Source organism: Peromyscus eremicus, chromosome 3 (assembly GCF_949786415.1).
Source record: "Peromyscus eremicus chromosome 3, PerEre_H2_v1, whole genome shotgun sequence".
NCBI classification, from domain to species: Eukaryota; Metazoa; Chordata; class Mammalia; order Rodentia; family Cricetidae; genus Peromyscus; species Peromyscus eremicus.
The window spans coordinates 156,473,240-156,481,494 of record NC_081418.1 but is presented as its reverse complement, the minus strand read 5'-3'; positions in this window follow the sequence as shown (position 1 = coordinate 156,481,494).

Here is an 8,255-nt window from a genome sequence, read left to right as displayed (position 1 = left end):
ATAAATTAGTCAGCACATATAAAATAGTGTCGAACACATAACAAGTATTCAATAAAGGATCTGGTATCTCAACATGGTTAGTCCAATACCAAATTTGCTCCTCTCTTATCTGCTATCAGCTTTTCCTAGTCTGTCTCCATAGGAAAGGTCCTACCCTATCATTTCTCTTACAGAAGGATGAGGAATCTTCTTTCTCAAATATATCACAGCTCATTAGTATGATCTGGGTTACATTTATGTTCCACTGTCTATGGCCAAACCAATGCCATTTGCTTGTTAACATTGTCTGTTTCAACTGAGACAATCATCATGTCAAGAGAGATGAATTTCACCCAGGTGGTAAAGCAGAGAATGTGAGAGGAAGAGAACTAGACACCCATCTTCAGTCCTGCACGAGTATCAGACAATGACAGCTTGCTTCAGTGCCCTGAGATGGTGGACATTCTTTGGCAGAGTGTGATGGCTGCAGCCAGCCTCTATTCTTCCTATATTAATGAAATCCGTCCTGGGTAGTTCTCTGACTCCTCTGCTAATTGCTGTACTCGGCACGCACCTGTCTGTCAGCTTGCCTTTCTTTTTATTTTATTTTTGTTTGTTTTTGAGACATTATCTCATGTAGCCCAGGCTAACTCCTACCTCGTTCTATAGCTGAAGATGACCTTGAACCTCTGACCATTACCTCTCAAGTGCTGGGATTTTCCATGTGTACCATGCGATGGCACGTCTGTCTTCTAAAGTGATGGATAAGTGATGTTGTTCATCTCTTCCCAATCATCCAGTGACTCTTTGTTGCTCTAAAATGAACCCCCCCAAATCTCAGATGTGACCCACAAGGCCCTGTCAGGGCTGTTCTGCTCCCAGACCCCTTGAGGAACCAGCCATCCTGAAGTTCTTTCAGACTCTGAGGAGCTGCATAGTTCCTCTCTGGGCCCTCTGTGGGGGAGAAGGAAGGGCTCTTTCCTTCCCTCCCCCATACAGGCTCATTTCTACCTAGTCTTAAGTCTCAGCTTAGCTGCCCTGTGTCCTGGAGGCCTTCTCTGCCTGGGAACCTGCAAAGATGAAAATCCATGGGTACTCATGTCCATTACATGCACCCTCCATACTACCTGAAGGTTCCCTCTATCCTCAGGGTTAGCCAACTCTGCATCAAAAACCATTTTCATTTATAAAACAAATGACCATGTGTGTATGTGCAGGCAGGAAGTATGTATGAAATCTTGGTATGCTCTGCTTAATTTTACTATGAACCTAAATCTGACTTGGAAAATAACCTGTTACAAAGGTATATCAAAAGCATCCCTAATAATCACAAGAAGTATAAATTACAAAAGAAAAATCAGGAGTAGAAGACACGCTAGAGATCCATGAGACATTCACATTCCTTTACTGGAAGACAATTTAGCAAAATTGGTAATAACCACCTGTGGCTCATGGGGTTATGCTTGAGGATTTTTTCTCAGAAGCTCTCATTTGCATACATTCTGTAAGGAGTGTCTTATGGCTTTATTAGAGAATGCCATTTTAAGCTGAGACAAGACAGATGAGATGGCAGTTAATTTGCATTTAGCAACTGTAGATGCTGTTACCAAGTGATGGAAAAGAGTGAGCTAGATTTGTCTGAGAACTACAGGCTGGACAGTCTTCTCATTCTACTTTTCATCTCAGTGCAAACAGAAGAATAAGAAGTCCTTAAAGCAAACCTCACAGTAAGGATGTAACATTTGCAGAAGTCACTGGTGGTTAATTGTGGAAGAGTACTGGAAGAGTAAAAGCTACTTTCAGCTTTTCCCTGCCTGAATTATAAAAATAAACCATGTTTTATCAACTGTGCTTCTGGAAGAAGTGTGTCTCTTGAGAAATGAAAAAAAATTAAGCTCTAAATATACTACGCAGTAATTTTGAAATATTTTATCTTCTTACACCAGACTGAAAACACATTCTGTTTGAAAATACAGTTCTTACGAAGACCTTGTATTGCAAATGTTCAAACGGTGTTGGGTATTTTGAAGTAAACTGTCACTTTTTAGTATGCACCATGGAGAAAGCGAACAGGCACAATTATTGACCATTTTAGTGGCTGTTTACTCAGGCCACTGCAGGGTGGCCTTTGCTGGTGTTTGTAGAAGTTCCTGAAGGAGATGCCATCTTCTCCTTGCCCATTTACACTCTGTGAGTCTGTAAAGTTCTCCATCCTCCCAGTAGGAAGGAAAATAATTGAAGAGATACAGACCAAGGTGATAGGACCAGAAGTCAGATCTCAGTGCCTGTCCCGCTGAAGAATTACTGATTTCAAAGACAGTTTGTTGTCCGGCGTCTACTTGTTCGTTGTAATAACCAACCTGCTCCTTTCCACATGCATGTTTTCGATTAGTGAATATTCAATACATCTTCCTAGCCACGTGAACTCCTCTTCTTCAGCTCTTTATTTTGTTTCTAAGTTATTGCAGATCGGGGCCTTTTCCTTTAGCAAAGCATATTTTATTTCTATGCTGTGAGCAAACTCTTCTGGATGTGCCACTTCTGACATTACAGATTTAATTTAAAGCCGGAATTGGAGGAAAAGGTCAGAATCCTTTTCTTAAAGCTCCAGCACTCACACCAGTGCTGGCTTTCTTCTCATCGGAGACAATCTTCCTTGTTATAGATCGTGATTATATATTTTAGCAAACGAGAACACTGCAGGGCCAAGGCTTTGTAACCAGTCAGTTTCTCTCTGTTGCCTAGGAAACCGCCCCCAAAAAGCAGTGACATAATATAACAATCACCACCTCTTTGGTCAGAATTATTCCGTAGGACAGAGCTCTGCTGGTCAGCTTGTTTCCGCCCCATGCAGTGTTAGCTGGACCAATGCATGTGTCGGCACCATTCAACATGGATGCACTTCTGAGTTTGACATCTCATCCGTGACACAGGGAACAGATGGTTGGGGCTGGCCTCTTTTTTCAAAGTAGTGTTTGATCCACAAGATCCTTAAGTCAAATACATTAGTGCTAAACACTATTTAATTTTTAAGTGAACTGGAATAGAGCTGGGGATGTAGTTCGGCTGGTACATCCCTAGCACTCACAAAGCACAGCATAAACTAGGCATGGTGATGCATGCCTATGATCCCAGCACTCCAGAGATAGATTCAGAAGGATCAGAAGTTCAAGATCATCTTTGGCTACACTGAGTGTTTGAGGCCAGCCTGGAATTTATGAGACCCTGTCCTAAAAATAAAACAACAAAGTAAAAGTGACCTGGAGAATATAAACCCTTAAGATAATAAACAAAGCACTGCTTTTTTCTTTGTGATTTGGTAAGAGTTTGCATTATTTTGGCCTCAGATTCTCTTGCACATCAAAACAAGTTTCATTGCCACTTTTTTATGTGCACAGTCTTCAGACTGCTGAAGTGGAATTAGCCATAGAAGTAACTATCTGAGAATCAACTATGTGGTGTTCTTAGTCACAGTGGCACTGGGAAACTGTGTGGGCTGCTACCACAGTTGGGATCTATCCTTCTTCATGAGTCTGCTCTCTGCTCAACTCGATTCCTGCTACTTTCTGTCCACTGCCTGCCTGCTCCCACACCTGTCCTCTACCCCATTGCCTCTCCAGGGCAGTCTCAGGGTTCCTGGGCCCCAAGTTCAGTTTATTTCCTCCCTTCACAGCCATGCACAGGCCCTACCCCATCCAGGGGCAGCCTCAGAGCTACCCCGCCCCCTGCCTTTCTCAGCTCTGCTCCTGGAGCACAGCGACAGGCATAGCCCTGCCTCTGAGCTTCTGCTATGCTGTTCCCCGTGCCCAAGGTTGTTCCTCACTTCATTCTGGCCTCTGTATCTTTACAGATACAGATTTCACCAATAAGAAATCCTTGTTTCCTGTCTGTGTCACAGGCTCATTTTGCTATTTTCCAGACTCTGTTCTGTCAATTTTGGGTTGAAGTTAAAAATAACTGAATTTCTGTTATATTTTATAGCATATATTTACTATACAAAATGATACAGTTAGCATATTTTCATACACATATATAAAATGTGCTTTGACATTCAGTTCCAGGTGCCCTTCCCTCATCCTCTTCCCCCTCCGGCTGGTTCCTTCCTCTTTCTAGACTGTTTCCCATCTACTTCCATGCCACCCCTGAGTTTAGTTTCCACATATAAGAAGAAACTTATGCTGTTTGTCTTTCTGAATCTGAGTTATTTCACTTTATTTTTCTAAAATACTCAGGAAACCAAATTCTATGAATTTCTAAACATTTCCCCCTCCAAGAGCTTTCCATAATGTTATACTTTTCAGGGACAGAGCAATGATATAATATGGTAAGAGACAAACTTTCTACTTAAAAATGAAATCTTGGACACCTGGTTTCCTGAAAATTGAATTTATATGACTTCTGTCTTTGAGAAGTGGTTTCTAAGAGCGGAATAAATTAGCCAAAAAGAAGAAGTAATTATTCCAGTGGAAGAGTTAATTAATAGCTAGACACTTGCCATTTCCTTAGTTGACTATTTTCCTCTAAAGTTTAATTGTGTTGTTGTTTTTGAAATGCAAAGATTTCCTCAAGATATTTGCTCCCTTGTATTTTGTGAATATCACTTCTTTTTCTTAAAAAAAAAAAACTTAGATTTATTTTGTTTTATGTGTATGTATGTTTTCCCTACATGTATGGAGGGTCAAAAGAGGTACCCATGGAGGTCAAAAGAGGGCACAGATATCCTGGGACTGGAGTCATCTCTCTAGCCCCTGAACATCACTTCTTAATAACATGATTAACATATTAATTATTTTTATTGGCATATAGTCACTGTGCATAGGACTAGGTAAGTATCATGGGGATATTTTTACACGAGGATATAACATCTTTTAAGTATGTTCCACTCCCATCATTCCCCACGCTCTACTTTCTACCTGTGCCCATTACTCTCTTTAATCCCTTAGACAGTTTAGAATCTGTTTTTATGCTTCATATATATTTATAATTTTATATGTTTGTATAAAATCTGGGACTCACAAGTTAGAGAAAACATGCAATGTTTGTCTTTCTGAGTCTGACTTAATTTCCTTAATATGATGCCCTCCTATTGAATTCATTGACCATACTTTCTTTGTCCATTCCTCTGTTGATAGGTACTTATGTCATTAGCTATTGTTAATAGTGCAGCAATCAACATTGATGTGCAATATCTCTGGTATGTTGACTTGGACTCTTTTAGGTAAATACCAGGAGGTATAACTGGGGCTGTTCAGTTTTTAAGGAACCTCCCTATGGATTTCTATAGAGGTTTATTAGTTTACAAGTACTCACCAACAGAGCATACGAACTCCCTTCTGGCCACATCTTCACTAGCATTTATTGTTATTTGTTTCTTAATGACTACCATTCCAGAATGAGACAGAAAGAATTCCAGTGTAGTTTTCATCTACATTTTTCTGATGGCTAGTGATGTTAAATGCTTTTCATATGTCTATTGGTCTTCTGTAATTCATCTCATTGATAAAATTTTTATTTTTTAAGATTTACTTTATTTTTAATTATGTGTCTGTGTGTCTGTGTGAGATTATGTAAACACAAGTATAGGTATCTTCAGAGACCAAAGGTGTTAGACTCCTAGAGCTGGAGTTACAGGCAATTGTGAGCTACTCTACATGGATTATGGAACTGAACCCAGGTCCTCTGGAAGAGTAGCAAGGACTCTTAAATTGCTGAACTGTCTCTCCAGCCTGGATACATTTTTTAAATGACTGATTTATTTTAGCCATGATTTTCTTACCTGTAAGGTAGAGACAGTAGTTATCTTACTTTAAAGAATAGTGAAGATGGCATGATCTAAAGAGTGGAAAAATCTTTAAAAACTATAAAATGTAACACATGCTAGCACCCCAGGCCTGCAGCTTGTTTGAACTTATTTACCTTGATTTTCATTTTTCCTTTAGACACGCACTTCCTCCCAAAGACTGTGTCCTAGTTACAATAACTAACATGGAAGAGGAGTAACAATGTTTCCACCTAATGGAAATGATGGTAGATATAAATCATGAACCCCTTAAACAATAACATAGCTATGCTTATTAAGAACTTACATTTTCAATATTTAACTGAGAAGATTAAAATTTCCAGGGATTAGACATTATTTTCTTGATTGCTAATTTATTCTATTTCTGATCAACATAGTAACATCTGTGTCTTTGTCTTTCGGGTGAAAATATGCTCTCTTTATTGGAACTATTAAGAGTATTGAATGCTGTATCTTATAATGAATGAATTTTTAAAAATTCAATTTAAAAAAAAAGCAATCACAAAAGACATAAAGAGACAGAGATTGAACAGGACTGTGAGAGGGGAGACTGGAGAGCTGTTCAGAAGATTTGCAAGTACAGTGCTCATCACCATTGGCTACAGCTCAGTAGAGCTTTGGTACCATAGGAATCTGAGTTTATTTTTTTCAGGTGAAATAGAGATTAATCACTAACAGGATTTTGTATGACATACCTGTAAAAGTCAAAATCAAAATGAGCTTAAATTAGTACTTCTGACAGACAGCTCTTGAATTATTCATCTTTTCAGTAGAAATTACGCCCCATCCTCTTGTCTCACCTAAAGACCTCAAACTACAGTTTAGTTCAAATACATGTGTAAAAGACAAATACACAGCATGTATTGTGTCTTCATGCATATAGAGTACATTTTAAAAGTGCATATTTTAAGAGAATGTACTTAAAGCAAATCAAAATAAAAAGTGATTTTTTTTACCTGATTGTTGAAGAATCCTTTAAGGAAGTTGAGATTTGTCTCATAACTAAGGCAATGCTTGCATTAATTGGTTGAACCTGAAGGAATTTTCACCTAATCAGATACCCAGAGATGAACCTGAAGGAATTTTCACCTAATCAGATACCCAGAGAGAGTGGATATTGCTTCCAGGCACTTCACATTCCCAGAAACAAAAATTATCTGCACATTGTTGACATGGAGGCTGCACGTGGATGCACCATCAGTACATTGCTGTAGACACTGGGTACCCTGCTCACGAGATGTAAGGGCTCTGTCAAGGCAAGGCCTCACTCTGGCTGTGAGCCTCTCCGGCTCTCTCCCTGCAGCTTCGGGACTCCACAGCTGCGTGTGATGCTCCCTGCACACAGGGGTCATGGCTTCTCATGTGATCAAGGGTAGAAAGAATCAGGATGTGCATTCTGTCAATGCAGCTCATGAAAGAGATGGCCGGTGTGGGAACTGCCTCACTGTGTTCACTGGACACCTCTCATACCTGAGAGTTGTCAGGGAGCTGAGCTTAGCATAAGTAAAATGTAAACCAATGACTCAAACTTGGAATGACAGCCGCACTGCAGCGAACTCCTGGAGCAGGAACCAGAACACAGCCGAGGGGAGGGCCATGTCTGTGATCTCCATTGACTGTCTCTCTGAGATGGCATCTGGAGTTTACTGTCCCTTGACCACTGCCTACTGTGTGGTGGAGGGGTATGGAGTCCCTCAAGTCAACTGTCTTGGCTAGTGGAAGCTTCCCTGAGGCTCAGGATGATTTCTGCCAGGCCACTGTGTCCCCGAGTTCTTATGTGGCTTGTGAGCTAATGCGGCTTGCCATTTCAATAGAAATCCCTTCTGTCCTCAGAAGGAATTAAAGTGATGGGGCAGAAGAGGGGGCAGAATGACATTTAATCGCCCAGTAACTTGACAAGCACTGATCCTGTTTTTATTACTTGGGAGTTATCGTGGCTTTTCTACATTAAAAGCCATCCCCATTGTCTTATTTTTAGAACATTGGGTGACAGAGATGGAAAGTGCCTATTAAATAGCAAACATGTCTAATCCAAAGGAAGCAGAAACAGCTGAGCTAGACAGTGGCCATCCGTCGGGCATCTTTTAGCTTTTCAGTGAGGATGTAACACTAATTCTCTGCTTCCTCAATTGTGCACCTTGGTCTGTGGAAGTCCAGGTGGCTGGCTCTCCTTTGTATCTGCTTCTGTCACTGGGAAGGGTTGTCTGTTTGGAGGTTTCCTTGTGTCATGACATATTGCTTAAGTGTTTTGCCAGGGTTTCAGTCCTAAAATATAAGCCTGGCAAGGCTGGGGAAATGGCTCCATAAAGTCCTTGCTACACTTGTGTGAAGACCTGGGTTTAGACCCTCAGCATCCACCTAAGAAGCAGGGCATTGAGGAGGAGCCAGCTAGTAATTCCAGCACCAGAAAGATGGAGACAGGATGACCCCCAGCCCCTGGCCAGCCACCCTGGCTGAATCCATGAGCTTTTGGTTC